Here is an 18,116-nt window from a genome sequence, read left to right as displayed (position 1 = left end):
ACTTTTTCAAACAGTATGCAGGGGATTTAGCAAGATTCCTATTGACAAATTGGAATAACTTGTGAGGCTAAATCCTCTTGTTCTCTGCTTTGAAATTATACTCCAAAGTGCTTTTAAGTATTCTTCAGCTTTGGATTTAACTCTGTTCTTTAATGTTTGTGTATCAAAGATTTCTATGGTTTTAGGTTTATGCTATGCTTTGTTGAACCTAAAAACCGGAGAGTTCAAAACAATGGTGGTAAAGATGGTCACTGTCATATTTTCCCATCCACACTGAGACGTTACAGCTGTGGGTGGAGTCGTGGTTTTGTATCATTGACAGAAGTGCTTCTAGCTGTATGTACAGAAGTTAAATCACAGCTTTGGTCATTTGCTGATACTATGATGTCATTTCATGAAGTGCAGCATTCCTGAGGGCAGTTCTTCCAGCCAAGATAACTTTCATAATGTTGTTAGCCACCGTTTCAGAGACTGACCAGGGAGGTGAAGGGAAAAACGCAACCCTGCTGATGAGCTCTTAGATACGTATTCTGGACTGTACTCTAGTAAATAGAATGGAAAAATCTTTTTTAATTGGGGACTATACATAATGTGAGTTTGAGAGTTTAGGCAGAACTTTACAATACACTTTGGCCAGTGAATGACTTGTGATTTTTGGGTGCCCTTGTGTCTGAGTGCCCAATTTGAGATATTTTCAAGGGACCTGATTTTGGGTGGCCAGCACTTTCTGAAAATCAGGCCCCTTTAAGGTGTCTCCAGTTGGGCACTCCAAAAATGGAGGCATCCAGAATCATGAGTCACTTGAAAATCTTGGTGAGCTCGCACACATTCTTTGCATCTCGTTACTCTGATATGATATCACTACCCCATCTATAAACCAAAAAGAAACCTATTTTCTTTTAAAATGTATTTATAAAAATGCCAGTTTAATACTTTAGAATTTTAATCGTGCCGTTTAAACATGGATGCATGTCCTGGGACACAGACCCAGAACTTTATTGTAAGTTTACACTGGTATAAAGCAGAGAAACTCCACTGAATTTCATGGAATTGCATCAGATTAATGCTGTCATGATATCAGAATGTGGGACCCTCTGTTTAACTTACCTGTCAATGAGGGAAACAGAATGCAATGGGAGAAGTCTCATTCAGCCTTTGACGTCCCATCTCCTGCCAACATCTTGCTGTCTTACTGTTGCTGTAGCGGCTTAGCCACTAATGGTCAGCACTTAACATAATGTGTTTAAAAATATTTTTATATTTTCTAGAGACCAATAAGCATAGCAGAAATAACACCTTACGTTATAGAGTGCAGGCATAAAACGAACATTTTTTATTTGTTACCAATAAGGGATAAAAATTCACAAATGAGTCAACACTCTGCTTTGGTTTCCACATTCATGGATTATGCTATCACCTTAGCTTTCTGCATCTGTAAGTATGCACATATATGTTATCTAGAATCTTTGTGTAGCAATATTATATAGCAAAGCTTTGAGAGGATAATATCATCCCAAACCCCTGTTTTCAATGGCTTATACCTGTCTCAAAAGATTATCTTTTTTAGATTAAACTTGTCAGGCCTGATGTTTAGCCCACGAGAAACTTTTTTGGAAAGCTTAATAAAAATCCATTTGGCCATTTTTGAGTTACCTGATTTGTGAAACTTTTCAGATTGTTTTTTGCACTTAGATTACTTATATCCGTCTTTCCTTATAAACTTCAAAACTATCAATGTTTGCAGTCCCCAAAGACTGGATTATCCAGCTAATCTAAATCACTGCAAGAAATTTGGTTTTGAAATAAAATTAGGAGTATCTGAAAATACTGCACCTGCTAAATGCCATATAGTCCAATCTTTGCCTGTGAAAATATTCTAAAACCTGCAGTTTGACCTGCCTGCCAGACTGTCTGTCTGACATCTCCCCAGTGAATGTCCAGGCTTCTACTTTAGTTCACTATGGCCTCAGTGGAACTTGTAATCATTCTCTTTCAAGCTTATTCTGTCTCCTTCTATCATGGTACACAACATCACTTTCCTTTCATTCAGATGTGAAATCTTGGCATCCTCTTCAGCTCCACCCTATCTCTAGAGCCCCAGAGCCCAGGTCATGTCTGAATTTTGCTGCTTCTTTCTATATAATAGTTCAAAGGTCCCATCCTTTCTGTCTTGTCCAGGCCCTTAGCTTGTGCTTGGATTACAGTAGTTTCCTCCTCTCAGATCTTTGATTGCTCCATTTTTGCCCCCCTCACATCTGTTCCAAAACCTGCTGCCAGTGTCATTTCCCTGGCTTGTCAGACTAACCACATCGCCCCTTTTTTGTATGCCTCCACTGGCTCCCCTTTCTCCACCATGTCAAACATAAACTTCTCCCCGATCTTTTTAAAGCCATTCATGACTTAGCTCTGCCTTACCTGACAGATCTACTAGTTTATCACAACATTGACCTCTGTGAATGAGGCTAGCCTCAATTGCCTGCTTGTCCACTTTTCCTACGTGCAACTTTTGTTTTCTTCAGAGCCAACCCCAATATATGGAAAAATTTCCCAGTCAAAATTCATAAAGTCACCACCTTGCTCTCTTTCAGATGCTTCTTCCGTGATGCTTACAGAGCATTATCTTCTGACAGTGCTTAGGCAATCTGCTTGATGCAAAATGTGCTCAGTTTATTCTTTCTGTCTCTTCCCCCACCTCCATCTCCGCATTTCACTCATTTTTGCATCTTGTCTTAAGCCTACATGGTGAGCTTTCTTGGGCAGAGATTATATTTGTTTTGATTGTTTTGTACAGCACCCCACCCAACGGGAGCCTTATCCCTGAGTGGAGCTTCTAAGGTACCGCTATAATAATAAAATAAATAAACTCACCAGATACGTGATCTGAGCCCAGCAGGTGGGCATAATGGGCTAAGCATCAGCTTTGATACCCCTGCACTTCCTAGCACCACAGATTTTCAACCTAGCAGGGTTGACTTCATCCTTCATACATAAATATATTAAGTGCCATGCCAGTGACCGTGTGTGGGTCAATTAGATGAGGCCTTGAATATGATCTCCATGTGGCTATTGAAAATTCCATGATGCTTCTTGTAACTGTGGGTGAGGGGGACTTACCCCAGTGTCCTTCACCAAAGCTGAACTTCTACTCCCACTATCATATCCTCTGTGTTGACTGGTTGCCACCCTCTCCCTTGCATCTAGGTGCCTGTGAGTGGTTTGAGTCCAATGTAGTTTGTGAAGCGCTTTAGGATCCTTTGTGGGGGTGAAAGAGGTTATAGAAATGTATATATTGTTATACACATTATTGATTAACATTATTAGGTTTGTTTTTGCTTGAAGACTACAGAGAGTTAGTGGCCTTAGGATGCAATGAGAGACTTAGATGTTTGTAATAGTGAGGGAAAGGGATTTTTAGTCATTGTTTCAAACTCTATTTAACTTAAACTTCTAAAAACATCTTTGACAAAAGAGCTCAGTGATAAATCACAGACATGCTGCACCGTCCGTCTCACCATGTATATCTGAAGACTTGAAAATCATTTAAAGAACGAAGTGCAGCACTGACCACTACACCATCCATCTGGTGCTTTCAGAAGTGGCCAAGCTGTGTGAAGTGGACTTGTGGGCTTTAGAGTTGGAGAAGCTGAGAGCTTTCAGAAACTCAGCAGAGGTTTCTTGGGATAGGTAACTTCAAGAAAGGAAATACCTAGCAGAAATTTACTTTCCCACCACGTAAATCGCAAAGCTACACATAAATAGCAATCTGTAACATTTTCTTGGTAGCAAAAGGGAAGGGGTGGGGGAGAGATATGTTTGACCATCAAAGGCTACTGTATGACTGGCTGCTTGTTGATATCTTGTTTTAAATCAACCTCAGCAAGAGAGAAGCCACATTTCCCATTTGCAAAAATGAAAAATCCCAATTGATCTGTAGGGAATGTTCTGCAGAAACTACATATTTGGTTTTGCTGCAGGTCACAACAGGGGATAGATCTGGCAATGCCTTTTGTCAATGACCATGCTGTCCAAGTTAGCTGGATTTTATTCAGAGCATCAACCTGGAAGTGAAAGTCTCTGTTCCATTATAACTATTCCAGGAGCCATCCCTTCGTGCTCTTGCTTCTCGCTGTTTATCACTGAAAGTGAACGTTTCTGGAGATCTGGAACTCCTTAATTTCTGTCCCTCTTTAAATGTGTTACCATTTTCTATTCTGTTCTATTTAACTTTTTATGATTCTGGAGTTCTGCTCACCTGCCATCCTTTCGCCTACTTTCTTAGAAGGCTTTATCATTCATTTGCTGTACTCAGTGAAATAATATGAAGTGAGGTGGCTGTCAAGAAAACTAGGCTAAGACTGTTCAAACAGTTTCTTAGCAATAGATGCAGTACAAAGTACAGTTGGGTAGGAAAGCATTTCCTTAACTCAGGAAAATTTTCATGATTTTGAAAAAAATTCCCATCCTGAATCAGGATGAAGTTGAAATCTCAAATTTCATGAACCCACCAACTGAAAAAAAAATCTTGGGTCAATCAAAATGATTTGTTTATATTTCAGCCATTTCTTCATTTTATTTACTATAATTAGCTTAAATTTCAAAACAAAAACTCATTTTAAATCAGAAAACCAAGTTATTTGTTGTAAACTGGAAACTTTTAAAAAAATGTTTTTGGGTCAAGAAAGTTGTCAAAATGGACCCCTTCCCATGAACAGTTCTTGTTTTGATTAATTAACATTTTTTGATGGGAAACGTCTTGTCGAAAAATTGCTGACCAGCTTTAATTCCAAGAATCCAGAGGGAAGCACCCTCCCCCTTAACCTTTTAGAAAAGGAATAGGGAAGAGCTAGGAAAATGTGGATCATAAAATTAGTGATATATACATTGGGAGACATTTGGACAAAATAAAATCTTCAGAATGAGCCAGTATGAGTCCACATAGCGTAAATTTTGTCTGATAAGTCTGGTTAAGATCTAAAAGTTTGTTGAGATAAATGCAAAGAGCAGATAAGGATGAATGTAATCTACTTGGATTTCCAAAAGTCATGTGAATGGTGCTAGATTTTGCCTAAGGTTATTTATAAAGTGTGGCCTAGCAGTTGTCCTGACAGACAAAAAAAAAAAAAAAAAATTGGTTTGGTTGACTGAGTTCACATTACAATAGTAAAAGGTTCGGACTGCCAGGGGAAAAGATATGAAGTCAATAGGGATCAATGCTGATACTCTTCATTCAGTATCCAAACGACTTAGAAGAGGACACCATTAATGTGGTACCAACTTCTGGCTACCATGTGTGCATAGAAGTAGCCCCAAAATCTTGCACCAATTCTGGCTCCATCAAAATTTATGGAGAAGCCAACCTGCAAAGCTTCCATGATAGGAACTATTGAAGGAGCATTCAAGACCAGGGCTAAAAGCCAGGGAGGGGTGCTACTACATTTCTGTGTCTACTCCCTGAGCTGGCAATGGGAAATGCACAAGCATCCCAACACAGATTATTTATGCTCTTTGCAGGGGTAATCGGTATGTGGACTGATCAGTGGGAGAGATGGTTAAACTGTGAATTAATGGTTTTGCAGTTTTAATATGCACCTATTTAAAGACATTTATGCAGAGGGCCAGAATTTAGCTCAAGGTATCTAAGTTTACAGACCCTGTCTAATTGAGTGAGCCAACAAATGATGTCAAGGTAAAGTGTCAAATCCAGAGAGACATAAATAGGTTAAGAGCATGAGCAGATAAATTGTTCATTAGTTTTAAATTAGACAAGTGTCAGGTCGTGTGGTATAAGGCCTAGTAATAGACATTCCAGTATGTTAAATGTGCATTCTACAGAACACAGCAGAGCAGGAGAAGGACCTAGCAAGAATGCTAGGCAGAATCATGAAACTATCAGCTTGTTGTAAGGCCAAGGCTGAAAAAACAGAGAAAACACTGGGATACATAAGAAGAGGGACAGGACACAAGTCAGGAAAGTTGTATATAGCATTGTCCTTCTTTGCAGATCCCTGCACAACTTGCCTACCTCTCTGCCCTGCTGTCTTTCTGCTGCTTTCTTGGGCTGCCTACACTCTCCTCCTTCAAGACATTTCCCAAAACACACTTGTATGAGACCTGTAATGGCTAGTCTACATTTTCACTCCTTCTGGATGGTTTGCATGAAATTCCTAGTAAAAAACCACAAGGCCACCTGGGTTGTAGTAAAATAATATTAAAACCAGAGAGAATACTTGGTCTATCTAAAACAATGGGGTCCTGATCCTTGAGTGGGGCCTCCAGATGTTACCATAATACTACTAATAAAAGAGAAGAACTGGTAGGCATAACTTATCTTGACTTGAACTCTGCAGACGTTCAGCTACATTGATACAATCCACGTAGTTACAGAAAAAAGCAAAATTATACTTTTCCTGAGAGTGCATTGTGTTCCTTTCTCACCAAACATTTGGTAGGCAGCATATCTAAACCCAGCTCTTAGCCTCCAGGTAGGTATCTGTCCCTTCTGATATCAGATGTTGTGTGTCATCATTCTACTTTATCTCTCTGGAGTTCCCTAGTTATATCTTTCAGGTTGCTTTGATTGGCTCTTCTGACACCCCCCCCCGCCAACAAAAGTATTTCCATAATGTATTCTCCACATTTCTCCTGCCATGTCCACTGTAAGTTTCCCATATCCATTCAGGACTGTATTCATTGATTTGGACAAGATGTTTGGGGTTCCTTTTTTCCCTTGTGCCCCTTTAATAGCTTAAATCAACAAATTAACAAATCAATCAAGTTCCAGGTCTCAGTTCTTATCTTTAAGGTGTTCTGTGGCCTAGACCCAGGAATCTATAACTGTGGAATGAACACTGTGGTCAACAGCTCTGCTCCTCAAGGCACACTGGAACTTTCTACCATATGCTTAAAGCTCATCTGTGCAGGAGACAGAGATGTTTTGGGGATCAGCCTGAGGCTGTGGAACAAAGTCCCACAGGAACTAAGGACCATCACAAACCTCACTACCTTTGATCCAAGTGCAAGGGGCATTTCTTTGATCTGCCTTCTTATCTTAAACACAGCAAAGTGTACATTTAAAAACAAAGACTAAAACAAAACACAACACTGCATACACAATTTGAGAGAGAATGAACCACATGTGACAAATTTTAGTTATGTCACTTAAAGCACTACCATCAGGCACTTAGATACGAGGGTGATCAGGTCAGTATAAGAACCTGTATAGAATAGGATAGACCTTTTTCTTTTGAAAGGATATCCACAGAACAGTTGTCTTGTAGTTCTCATTCACAACCTTCCCGCTTCATGGGCTCTCTATTATATCCTAATGAGCATGCTTTCACAGGTTAATTGCCCTAGGTTGCGTTGTCAATCCAAATCCAGTTCACTTTCTGCTTTTATAGAGACAGGCCCACATTTTCTTATAATATCCTGTCAACTGTGTTAGTCATCTATATCAAATCTGTATTATTGTCAAATTAAAGCTGATGTGTAGCAGCGCCGTATATACACTTCTGTTGCTAGTTTACATAATATCTAATCCGTTAGTCAGCATTTAGAATGTTATAACCTAGTCTGGGGCACCGTGTTAGCAAACAATACATGGAGGAATTAGCTTATCTAAGACCCTTCACTTTTTTCTTCTTAAGTGGCTAGTAAACTCTTGGCTTTGGGAATAAGGAACCTGTGTGTGGGCAGGAACGGTAGGCAAAGCATAAATTTCTAGCGGAGGGTGGTGTAAACATGTGGAACACCCCACCCAAAGCAGCCGTAGAAACAACTAACCTAGAAACTAAAACAACCCACCAACCAACCCATGGGGAAAAAAAGTCTCCCCATCAAGCACATTGGACAAAAGAGTATTATGGGTTATGTACGCTAATGGGTTCAGCTGCTATTTTGATACTTTGGTCAGACTAGAAAGAGTCCTAAGCCACCTTTTGACCCATAATATTCCCAAAAGGAAGCCATTGTATTTCCCTTGGAGAGAGAGAAATGGAAATATGCAGATCTCTAGTGCAAGATTGGGTTAATAATGCTTATTAAGGATTTGCCTATTCAAAGGAACCTAGTCATGCAATGTTTTATAAAATTACTGTTTGAGCTTTTATATCTGTGAATTAAGTTCTTATTGTCTTGCACAGAGGGGGGGAAAATCTCTTCTTTTTATAGCTCTTTCATTTTTACATTTCTTTCTGTGTCATACCCGTTCTCTATTAACACAAAGACTTCTTTTATTTTATAGGGCTGTAAAAACCAGCAGACTTCTCTCTTAATCAGTGTTGTCTAGGTTCATTGCCGGAGGGCCTGGGTCATTAGTAATAAAGGTCATTACTTGATGTTTCCAATATACAGAGACTGTCAAAATGATCCCCCCTCCTCCTTCCCCATCTAATTTCCCAATAATTAGAAACAGGCCCAGGCTTGTATTATTTATTTTATTTATTTATTTGGTTAAAGAATAAACTGCCTAACTCTTGGAAACAAAAGTTCTATGGTATTAATAGTACGTTCACAATAGACTAGAGGGAATGACAAAGTTCTAAAAACTCAGACAAGAAGGAAAAATGTAAGTGTTTGGTATCAAATTCATCTGAGTTTTCTCCAAGGAGCTGAAACAAATGCAAAGGGAAAATCTCATGGAGCCCTCCGGCTGCCATTCAGGCTTGCCATCATTACCTTACATTTGATTTCTAGCATCCTAATTGAAAAGGCACTTTATAATAAAAAGATGTGTTTGAATCACTTTGAAACCCAAGATTCTCTGGTATTCTTTTTGGCAAATGTTTCTCTTGGATCTTTGAGTTTATTAAACAGAGCTGCCTTCAGAAGCCTCTTACGCAGAGTGCAGACTCTAAATCTGGGGGGAGGAAGGGAAATATCAAACTGTAAATCTGATGATTTGCTGGAGATTTTATACCTGCCTGACTTTCAAATGTTGGCTTGCCTTCCCTGTTTTCTTCCCCTTTCTTCTTTCAGTGATCAGCGTTGCATCTGTCTTCATAATTAAATGAATGCCATGTATTTAGTGTATATGTAGGGTAGGTTTCATGCCAGAAAACTGTATAAAAGAACCCCTGGTTTATTCATTTGTACAGAGATGGAAATTTAGGAAAACAAAAATGTGTCTATTGTTACAGAGCTTTCACATACCCACTAAGAAAACTGTATTTACAGTAAGTCTGTATGCAGCCCAGTTCTTTGTAATTCTCATTCAGCAAGTCTGAAATAAGATTAATGAATTCAATTATGATTCTGCTTCTCTTCTCTCCTCTCCATCCACTCCCTATTACCCCTCACATATACAGGACACTGTGTTTCACTGAGTAGCAGATTCTCCTGTAAAGAGATGGCCGTTGAGGTTTTTCCTGGGAATGTTAAATAACTTTAAAAAAAACCCCACACACTAAATGAAGACAGGGCAAGCCAAAATCCAGGCTAGGGGTCAGATTTAAAGGGAAAAGGCTGAGGTAATAGCCACTCTCTAATCCTACATTCACTTGACCTCTTTGCACCAAATGTTAAACATTCTATTGCCATATCACTGCTGAGTATTCTTAAGCTTTTCTATTATTGAAAGAACACCCTATGGAGCACAGTTCAAGAGGATTCCACACCTCCTCCTTTCACCCCAGCCTGTATCACTTTGCTCCACAAGCCAGCTGTTCTGTGAGTTTGTGCTTAGGCCTCTTTGCATTTGCAAAACCGTTCAATTCCCCCCCTTCCCGCCCGTTTTCTCTCACATTCCTTCTGTTCAGAGAAATGTTGGGCAATCACAAAACATAGTGGCGGCTTCACAGTATGAACTGGCAAATTGGCATCTGAAAGCATGATAAATGAAAACTCTAATGACTTTCAGGAAAATGAATGTTTTGTCAAGTTGGCGTCCCTATACCTTTCCCGTAGCTAGCTATTAAAACATTGCTTTATAAATGGAATACTTGGAAAGAGATGCAGTTTCTTCAGATCAATAATAAATCACAAACAGCCGCACTTTGAAGAAAGCTTTCTTTTTTATTAAGAAACTTACTGATAGTCACTATTGCTCCACTATGGCCTAGTACTTACAAAGGCTGGCCTTCAATTAGGCATAATAATGATATTTTGTGTGTGTGTGCGTGTGTATATATATAATATTAAGGTAGTCAAAATAGCTTCCTCATAATGCTGCTGTGAGACAGTTAGGTATTCTCATTTTACAGTGGTACCAGCTGAGGGACTTTCTCTGTATTACACAGCAAACCAGTCACAAGAGTCACAAATTAGAACCCAGGAGTCCTGACTCCTGTGCCCCTGCTTTGCCAGTTGACAGTTTTTCACCCATCCAAAATTTCTGCATTTGACTGAATCTTTAACATGACTGTTTTGTAAGGTAAAGGGCAAAGGTAGCATTCAGTGCAATGTGATTCTCGGAAAACTTCTGAATGTCAGTCCAGCAGAAAGCCCATAATTGTTCCTAAATGGTATGATCCACATGATGTGTAATTATTTTGCACTGACCCAAATGTCAGTACACAGCCAAATGTACAACATAAAGGGGACTAAAGTTAAGTAAAGCACTTCTCTCATATGGATATCTTTTCATACTTGGACCTGGTATGGGAGGTGAACCGTTAACATTAAGGAATGCAGTAGGGTATGAATTTTAAGATTGAAATTTCTAAAACTGTTTTAAAAACAAAACAACCCCAACACACACAGGGACTGATTCACCTGTGTATTACTCCATTCCCTGCCATGTATTGCCACTGAATGCAATGATGTAGTGTTGAATCAGCCCCACAGTATTCACTTTTAAAAAAATATAAGAACCTACAGAAATGGTTGAGAATAAACAATTTGCTTATTGATTTCAACTATCATTTTCCTTGTGCTTTGCAATTACATTCTGTGAAGATTAGATTACACACTTTAGCCCACCCACAATACTCTACATACTTTCAAACAATTGTAAATTATGAAACAAAGATTATAAGGACATCAAAAGCACAGGGTGCATTTCATTACTAATAGTCATGTGACTTTCACACCCTGCAGGCCAATGTGGAGTCCATATGGAAGGTTCAGGAATCACCTTTTATAGCATGGAGCATGTTTTGCGCACAATAAATTGGTATTACTTTATTTAAAAAATATTTATAGATGAATAATCCCCAAAGGCTTTTTAAAAGTTCTGAATGGAAATGGGTTTCCTCCAGAAAGAGGAGTTCCTTGTTGTATTCTGTGTTGAAAATAGGGGAAATCCTCAGTTCAATGTGAATTTAATGATGTAGTAGGTGTGCTTTTGACAAATAATATATGAAAATCTGGATCTGTTAAGGAGACAGGCTAATTAATTAGGGTGGTATAAGGTGAACGACGAAGTGTAATAAAGAAATGGAAAGCTCAGACTGATTATCAGGAAAACCTTCCTGACAGTGTGTGCTATTAGACTGGAATACTGTCCACTCATGGGACATGGTGGAACTCCTATCATTTGAGGCATTTAGACCTAAGCTGCATAAAGCAATAGGAAATGTACTATGGGGAACAATCCTACACCAGCAGGGGGATGGACTATATGACTTAACAGGTCTTCTCTACATCTCATTTCTATGACTGCACGTGATCATGAAAAGGTAATTAACTCTGAAACAACAGAGAAGCTGGGAAAAAGCAATACCTTCAGAGATGGGTAATTAAAATAAAACAGGAAGCATCCATTAGGGACATAAATTTGACTGCCCCGGCAGAGCTTTCTGCCCTTGCATTAGTGCCTTTAAATCATATAGCCATTTACGTCCAGTGGTTTAGGTCAAACTGTATCCTTCCATTCAAACATTAAAACAGATTGATGTGTATAAGGCAGAGCTGAAGAAGTGATGTGGTGGGTGGAGAGCTCTGCACCAAGATGTCTGGAATTGGGTTCAGATTCTTAAATAAAGCCATCACTGGGTTGGCTTGTGTAAGGTGGCATAATCAGCGTTGCAATATCTCCCTAAAGTTTGCTGCTGCCTCGGAATTCCCAGTATTTACTCAGAAATTCACAAGGATTGCTGCATCTCTTTTGGTACCAGTTCTCCTGCTCAAAAGTACAAAACAATATAGTAATGATTAATTAATACCTAGCCCTTGTGTAGCACTATTCCGATGTGAGCAAGCGTTGTCATCACTGATGGATAAACACGACTAAAATCCAAGTGACTGGCTCTATGAAATCCAAGGACTTCAGTACTGCAAGAGGAATGAAGCCCTTTGACTCTCACCCTATTTAAAGATTTACAGATTTACCAAGCCTACAGATGTTTGACAGACAACTAGCAGAATGTGTTGTGCCTATGGTTATGAACCATAGTCTTGAGAACTGTACAATTTCTATGCAATACACTGTGGGCTATGTGAAAATGCATGGCTATGGCCCTGGCTTTTGCTGCACACCAGCTTGTGTGATCATGGGTTTAAAAAAAGGTTAATTTTCTACTGAAACCTGCATTTTATCTGCTCAAATCTAGCAAATAACAATATTGCTGGAAGTCACGGACTATGGGTAGAAGTGCTTTACTTAACTTCCCGGGCTTAGAACCCTAAAAGCAATGTAATGTAGTTGGAGTTTAGTTGGGCATTACGGTATGGCTTCACCGCACCTGGGAGCGAGCCTCCCAGCCCAGGTCCACAGACTTGTGTTATTGGAGCTTGCACTAGCATGCTAAAAGCAGGAGTGCAGACATTGCTTTGACAATGCAGCTCAGGCTGGAGTGTGGGCTCTCAATCCCCTCGCTCCAGGCTTGAGAGCCCGAGCTCCAGCCTGAGCCACAACTTCTACACACCTCTTTTCATAGCATGCTAGCGTGAGCCTGCCAGCACGAGTCTGGATCTGGGTTGGGAGACTTGTTCCCAGATGCAGTGTAGACATACCCTGAGGGCTTGACCCAAAGCCCACTGGAGTCAATAGGAGTCTTCCAATTGACTTCAGTGGGCTTTGGGTCAGGCCGTCCATCAAAGAACAAAATGTAAAACTCTCACTCCTATGGCTTAGTTGTTCATCCTTGTATCATAATCCACAATGCAAAAATATTTGTGTCATTTTTTTGTGCCTTCTGCGACTGAATGGTATTTTTCTTATCTAATTCCTGTGGCATCAAAAAGCACTGGCTCCCTCCAGACCAATAAGAGCAAGGAAGATTTACAAGCAGAACTGATATCCTGAGGATCATACAGACCAAATCCTGCCCTTACACATGCAGAACTATCACTGACTTCAGTAGGAGTTTGACTGAATAAGGTGGTCAGGCTTTTGCTGTATATGGAGCTATGACACTGCAATACCTTTTTGTTTTCTGTGTGGTGTACCTTAAAATTTATAATCGGTCTCTCTCTGGATACAGATTTCAGCAGTCATGTTGTTCTGACTCCATGGCAGAGGGACACGCTGTGTACTCTCCCATGGAGACTGCTTGTGTTTGTCTTTGTTCTCTTCATCTCAAGCAGAGGTCATTTGGACTGCAAATATCGGTTTTACCATTGTGTATGGGAAATGCAACAAGAATTCAATTGAAACAACAGATCTCCTCCCACCCCCGGTCTCCCATCTCTTACACAGAGTTCAAGATTTTATTTAAATTACCCCAAAATTGAGTAGGAAAAGAAGGTAGGACGATAAAAACAATACAAGCTACTAAGGAAAATTAAAAAAGGAAAAAATAATCTGCATTTTAAAAAAACAACATGTGATCGGTATTAAATCAGTAGGATATGTCAGTCTCACCATTTTATTGTATAGATAACTGCGACATCCTGCAGAACTTTTCATCCATCTAAATGGCTTGTCAAGTGAATGTGTATCCGTGAACAGAGGATAATTACTGTGATTTGGGGTAGAATTAAATCAGGAAAAGTCTATACTTCTGAAACACACAAAAATCCACCCCACAACAGCAAACAGAACCCCTAGGAAACTGAAGTCACAAGAGCTACACCAGTTAACAGCAGCTGAGGATCTGGGCCCCAGTTTGTTTAATTGTTGGCAGCAAGGGATACCATGTATGGATTCATGTATGTATCTCTCCATAAAGTAGAGGGACAGAAAACTAAATAAATATATTCTAAGCTAACTCTGCATCCAGTACTCTGCTAAACAATTGTTTGTGGATCTAACGGCGGAACGTACTAGTTAAAACAGAGGAGCACAGTTAAAAAAAGCATCCCCAATATTCTTCTTAAAAACTGTTGATTTTAAAACCCCTTGAAACTCGTGTGTGAATGAGTCCCCCATTTAAATCAGCTGTAAAAACAGTTCAGAGTCCACACCTAAAACAAAGCCTAATAGAGTCTGCTCAGAAACTAGCACCCAGTAAGCGGATGGTTCGATTGGGTATTGTGATGCGGTGGGGCAGGGGAGAGGGAGAGAACTACAGAAACTAAGACCAGACAAGTGAGAGAGACGGTCCAAAGGAGCAGCTGACAGCATGGTGGCTGGCTCTGGAAGCAATCTGGGGAGAGGTTTTTGGATCAGGAAGCAGACTGAAAAGGGAGCTCTTGGTGGTGTGAATAAAAGAATCTGTTTCATGCAATTTGATTCCTGCTGCATTCAGAGACACAGGACTTTGTAACTAAACAGAACTGCGTCCAAGAAAATACCAGATGGCGTCATTTTCTGTTTCCAAGTGGAACATATGCAGAGCCCTTAAACGGGGACTAGCCGCTGGGGTCAAAAAGGGGCAATGGTATTTTTTAAATTATTGCATCGTTTTTCTTACATGAGACGCCTCCCAAAAAGTGGTTTCCAAGTAATACGTATTCTAACTGCTTTCTTTCGGGGCCAGAGCTAATTGACCAGTTAGCACTGAAAATAACATGGATGGGCTAAATTTAATGACACCTTCAGGATCTTAGTGCCATAGTAAAATGTCATTCTTCCTCCCACATGCTGCCTCCCAATAAAATTAAATGTACTGGCAGGATGTGGAAACCCTGCTCATGTTAAAAACAAATATGTATAATTTAGAAAATAAAAATTTGTGGTTCTTTAAAGCTCAACAAGTAGCAGATCCATCCATAACCTGTATATTTTGGCGCTATCATTAATGAACCCCTTTTCCCTGTGTATAGGGTATATAATTGTATATTGGGCATAGAACCCACTGGTTGGTTGTCTTGGAAACTAAGTGGTCACTGGCTATCCGAGGGTATATCTACATTTATAATGCTACAGCAGCGCAGCTGCAGTAGTTCAGTGTAGATACTACCTATATTGACAGGAGGGCTTCTCCGCGAGAGGCGGTAGCTAGGTTGACGGAAGAATTGGTATAGCTATGCCTCTCAAGGGTGTGGATTTTTCACATCCGTAAGAGACATAACTATGCTGATGTAAGTCTGTGATGTAGACCAGACCCTAGTATCAGCCAGTCTAGGATTTGTATTCTAATCAGGTGACGAATGAACTTTCATTTTCTCCATTTATTATCTGACATCATCTCCCCGGCTTTTGAAAAAGGCTCATTTTTAGTACATCTGGCTAGAAGGTTAGTAATATGAAGCTTAACAACAAAACAGTATTCACAAAGAACTCTGGAACTGCTATAGAAAGCCAATTACCATTTTGATCAGAGAGGAGAATTGTATTGGATTCCAAAGAAAAGTATTCCTGAAAATCATTCCCCCCCCCCCCCGCCTTGTATTTTTGGAGACATCAGTATTGTATCCCATTATTTACAAATAACAAATTTTCCCTGGAGAACCTTGTGTTACAACCCTTGGGACCATCAGCACAGTACTAGACATCTGAGGGTACTATAACCCCAAATTTCCTTGATAGCTGTTGCCTTTTAGACCTAAGTCTCCTGACACATAAAAGGTTAATGAGACTTCTTTGGAAGACTACAAAAACAACAAGGAGTCCGGTGGCACCTTAAAGACTAACAGATTTATTTGGTCATAAGCTTTCATGGGTAAAAAACCCACTTCTTCAGATTCATGGAGTGAAAATTACAGATGCAGGCATTGTTATAGTGACCCATGAAGAGAAGGGAGTTACCTCACAATCGGATAACCAGTGTTGACAGGGCCAATACAATCAGGGTGGATGTAGTTCACTCCCAATAATTGATGGGAAGGTGTCAATTCCAGGACAGGAAAAATTGCTTCTGTAATGAGCCAGCCACTCCCAGTCCCTATTCAAGCCCAAATTAATGGTGTTGAATTTGCAAATGAATTTTAGTTCTGCAGTTCTCTTTTTTAGTTCTCTTTGAAATCTGTTTCTGAAGTTTGTTTGTTCAAGTATGGCTACTTTTAAATCTAAAAAGAAAAGGAGTACTTGTGGCACCTTAGAGACTACCCAATTTATTTGAGCATAAGCTTTCGTGAGCTACAGCTCACGTCATCTGATGAAGTGAGCTGTAGCTCACGAAAGCTCATGCTCAAATAAATTGGGTAGTCTCTAAGGTGCCACAAGTACTCCTTTTCTTTTTGCGAATACAGACTAACACGGCTGTTACTCTGAAACCTACTTTTAAATCTGTTATAGAATATCCAGGAAGATTGAAGTGTTCTCCTACTGGCTTTTGTATGTTACCATTCCTGATGTCCTATTTGTGTCCATTTATTCTTTTACGTAGATACTGTCTGGTTTGGCCATTGTACATGGCAGTGGAGCATTGCTGGCACATGATGGCTTATATCACATTAGTAGATGTGCAGGTGAATGAGTCCCTGATGGTGTGGCTGATGTGGTTGGGTCCTCTGATGGTGTCACTAAAGTAGATATGGGGACAGAATAGGCAACGAGGTTTGTTACAGGGTTTGGTTCCTGGGTTAGTGTTTCTGTGGAGTGGTGTGTAGTTGCTGGTGGGTATTTGCTTTAGGTTGGGGGGCTGTCTCGTAAGTGAGGACAGGCCTGCCTCCCAAGGTCTGTGAGAGTGAGGGATTGTTTTCCAGTATAGGTTGTAGATCGTTGATGATGTGCGGGAGGGGTTTTAGCTGGGGGCTGTATGTGATGGCCAGTGGTGTTCTGTTATTTTCTTTGTGGGGCCTATCCTGTAGTAGGTGATTTCTGGGTACCTGTCTCGCTCTGTCAATCTGTTTCCCCACTTCCCCAGGTGGGTACTGTAGTTTTAAGAATGCTTGATAAAGATCTTGTAGATGTTTGTCTCTGTCTGAGGGATTGGAACAAATTTGGTTGTATCTTAGGGCTTGGATGTAGACAATGGATCATGCGATGTGTCCTGGATGGAAGCTGGAGGCATGTAAGTAAGTGTAGTGGTCAGTAGGTTTCCGACATAGGGTGGCGTTTCTGTGACCGTCCCTTATTTGCACAGTGTTCAGGAAGTGGATCTCTTGTGTGGACTGATCCAGGCTGAGGTTGATGGTAGGGTGGAAAGATTAATTATTTTGGGAAGACTAATTATTCTGTCCCCATCCTGAAGTTCCTACCAGGCTTTTCTGAAGTCCTGGACTATCTGGTGTTCAGGGTATTTACGAGGGAAGGAGTTTTACAACACAAATGCTAGATATACAACAGTCCTGTTTACTGAAATGGGCATTGGACTGGATAGACACAAAATAGTAGGGATTTTTCTTTTTGTTTGTTTGAATGAATGTATGACACCTTATGGAGGTGCAAGCATAAGCCATCATAAAATAATATATCTATTTTTTGCGGGGTGGGAGGGAGGTAAAGGGGAGACTAGGAGAAGGAACTGCCTGTGTAGTTTCAGCCACCAAGTATTTTCATGGATTTCAAGAGAGGCCTTGGATGCCAGCCAAAATGTGGGAGGTTTGTGTTAATTTTTTATTCCAATGTTAGCTCCAAAATTTGACGTGATTATGAATATTAGCCCAGTGTAGAATAAAGTAGGAATTTCTGGCTTCAACATGTAAATTGATCCTTTTGGAAGGTTTTGTGACTTGAACTGCACAAAGCTACAGCATGAATTTCATTGATTAAATATTTGAATGTGAAAAGCTGTTCTGCGCACACAAACAACAGATTTGACTTCGTGTTCTTATGTCACAAACAATGCAAACCAAGTATGGGGAAAATGTTTCCATGTTTGCAAATCCAAGAAAACCAATGAAAAATCTAGTTTAACTTATGAGGAAAACATTTTTTCATATCTGATAACAAGGCTTTTTTATATTTTCAG

This window comes from Lepidochelys kempii, chromosome 4 (assembly GCF_965140265.1).
Source record: "Lepidochelys kempii isolate rLepKem1 chromosome 4, rLepKem1.hap2, whole genome shotgun sequence".
Classification (NCBI taxonomy): Eukaryota; Metazoa; Chordata; order Testudines; family Cheloniidae; genus Lepidochelys; species Lepidochelys kempii.
Note: the sequence above shows the minus strand (reverse complement) of the source record.